The sequence below is a fragment of the Pipistrellus hanaki genome (genome assembly GCF_964339955.1).
Source record: "Pipistrellus hanaki genome assembly, chromosome: 3".
Classification (NCBI taxonomy): Eukaryota; Metazoa; Chordata; class Mammalia; order Chiroptera; family Vespertilionidae; genus Pipistrellus; species Pipistrellus hanaki.
Window position 1 is genome coordinate 60,113,542 of NC_140505.1, and position 3,228 is coordinate 60,116,769.

Consider the following 3,228-nt stretch of genomic DNA (forward strand, 5'->3'; position numbering starts at 1 on the left):
ATTTGTTGTCCAGCCCTGGAATAATCAATCTATCCTATAAGTTGTAGTTTCTTTCATAGGAGAATGTACTTACAAATTGAGTTCTAATTGTTGGATATGTTCATTTCTACTGGTGTCACTGTTTCCAGAACCTTTGTATATACACATATCAATAACTATTAATGTATTTATATATATATATATATATATATATATATATATATATATATATATATATAGCATGAGTTCTTTTTTTCTTTTCTTTTCTTAAGACAAAAAGCATTTTATTTGTTCACAGTTGTGTGAGTCAGTATTTGGACTGGGCTAAGGTGGTTGGATCTTTTGCTGGAGTTCATCTTGATGTCTCAAACTCTAATCCATTACCACATGGTTCATACTCAACTCTCCTCCTCCCTTATGTGTTATCTCTTTTAAGACAATGATACAGTTGCCTTCCACTATCCTCTATCCACTTACTTACTTTTTCAATAGCATTATATATGTACAGCAATTTCAGAATTGCTAATTTATATCTTAATAAATCAACATCAACAACTTTAGCAACTAGAGTACAATATTTATGTTCAGTTTACTGGACATTGGCCTCCATTTAGTGCCGGTGGTCTTGTTCTGGCATGTAGAATGGTTCTGGAATCTGGAGAAGGGGCTGTGCGTAGATTAAATAAGAGTCCAGAGACAAAACATAATTTTGAAAAGCATTTCGGGGCAGGCAGAGGAGCTTGGCTGAAGAAACTAAGTTTTCCTTGTTTTAGGACTCCTTGGTTTTTATTAACACAATTTGTCCGAAGGCAAAGTGGAGATATACACTTCAAAGAGTAGGGTTTTGTACAGAATCCATGGTCATATTGGGGGATTGTCCTTGGCTTTTCAGGTGTTCCGCTGACATGAGGCAATAACATGTAGATTAAGATGCCCTGAGCTGTCTGGCAGCAAGCACTCATCCTTTTCAGGTTTGGGGAAATGCCTTTAGCCATTCCCAACAGGTGATAACATATGTGACTCAGCCCTTATTGAGTCCCCAAGCTCCATCAACCTTTCTATGAAACTCTTGCAATTATGAGATGCTGAAACTGGCTTCTGGTAACAGTTTTTAGTTTTTTAGTTTTTACTCAACCATCTTTTTCCAAAAACATTCAAGTTAGCACAGCTTTTACAGAAGCTCTCTAGTGAGAATATGATGTACATAAGAGTATACAGATAAATGCATCTGTCATTATGCAGTTTATTCTAAGATTCTCTACTCTTTTTTTTAAAAAAAGTATTATTATTATTTTTTAAAGGTCTCACACATTTATTACTAAACCAACCTACTACTGTAGGAAAAAAAAAATCAAGAGAGAAAAATCATGAGTCCAATAATTTCCCAATTAAAATGCCCAACTGTCCAGACATTAGTGATATTTATTTAATGGTAAAGGAAACCTGGACACAGCATAAATATGTGAGCCATCTCACATGTGCGATTCCTCATAGACACAGTTTGGTTCTTCTCCAGTGTCTCCTCTTTGAGTGGTACCTGATTTTATTACCAGTTGTATCCAAATCCTTTGGGCAATGGACTGATTCTGCTTTTGCTTCTTGGCTAGGAACCTCTTGGTCCTAAAAGTTTTGTGGGAAGACATGGCAAAGGAGAATCAAATGCATACACCTCAATGGTGGAGAAAGAGCTAAAAATTATGATTATTAAAGTTTACAGTATATATTGTAATTTGATTTAGTTTTGGCAAATACATAGCCTCATGTATCTACTATTATATACTATACAGATTAGTTCCAGGGTTCGAAGGTTTTTTCAATTCTCTCCCTGGTCAAATACTACTCTTTCCCAAGACTGGCAAAACTGTTCTGTTTTCTATTCATATATTCTTGCCTTTCCAGAATAGCAAGTAAACAGTATATAGCCTTTTAGGTGTGGTTTCTATTACTTAGTAAGTTGTGTTTTAGATTCATCAATGTTTTTCTGTGAAAAAATAACTCACCTCTTTTAATCATTGAATAATATTCCACTGTATATTGTACTATAGTTTTGTTTTGTTTTTAATCTTTTTACCTATTGAAGAACATTTTGAGTCCTTGTAGTTTTTTTTTTAAATATATTTTATTGATTTTTTACAGAGAGGAGGAGAGAGGGATAGAGAGCTAGAAATGTCGATGAGAGAGAAACATCGACCAGCTGCCTCTTGCACACCCCCTACAGGGGATGTGCCTGCAACCAATGTATGCCCTTGGCCTGAATCGAACCTGGGACCTTTCAGTCCGCAGACCGATGCTCTACCACTGAGCCAAAAACGGTTTTGGCTGTAGTTTTATTGAGTATAAATAAATATTGATACACAAAGTTTTATGTGGTAATATCTTTTCAGATCAGTTGGATAAATACTTAGAAGCATAAATGCTAAGTCATATGGTATGTCATTGTTTAATTTGATAAAATCCTGCCAAAGTGTCTTTCAAAATGACTATATCAATTTGCAACTTCACCTGCAATAAATGAGAGTTTCTATGGTTTCATACCCTCACCAATAGTTAGCATATATAGTGTTTATAGCCATTTTAATAGGTATGTAATGTTAATTTCTTATTTTAGTCAGCATTTCCCTAAGGAACATTACGTTGAAATACAATTTCTTTATTAAATCTTATATATCTTTGCTTAAATGTCTGTTCAGACTTTGGGGAATTTGTTTTTTTTCCTTTAGACAAATTTAAAAATACAACAACTGCTGGGACCGGTTTGGCTCAGTGGATAGAGCGTCGGCCTGCAGGCTGAAAGGGCATGTACCTTGGTTACTGGCACATCCCCGGTAGAGGGTGTGCAAGAGGCAGCTGATCTATGATTCTCTCTCATCGATGAGTTTAAGTTTAAAAAATTTGGCTCTCAAAAGAAATTTCAATAATTGTAGTGTTAATATTTGGCTCTGTTTACTAATGAGAAACATAAACAGGGAAAGGTGGACTAATAGAAGGTACAATATAAATCTCCATAAATCAACCCTAAAGAAACATCTCTCATCTAACTCTCTATCCCTCTCTCTTCCTCTCTGTAAAAATTCAATAAAATATATTTTAAAAAATAAAATAAAAAATAAATAAAAATGCAACAACTATTTCTATAACTTTGGTATATAAAATTATTGTTTATATTTATTTATTTATATGTGTGCTTTAGTTCAAGGGAGAGAGAGAAGGTTAAAAGATTAAATATTAAATATAGAGCAAAAATATACT

The 3,228-nt window shown here is 34.0% G+C and overlaps 1 pseudogene across 1 annotated transcript; it reads right to left on the reverse strand.

Moving 5' to 3' along the window:
* Positions 1-1,467: 1,467 nt before the first annotated feature.
* LOC311618801 (large ribosomal subunit protein eL39-like) lies at positions 1,468-1,622 on the reverse strand (annotated as a pseudogene). The gene has a single exon. The product of its transcript is annotated as a large ribosomal subunit protein eL39-like (transcript).
* Positions 1,623-3,228: the final 1,606 nt, after the last annotated feature.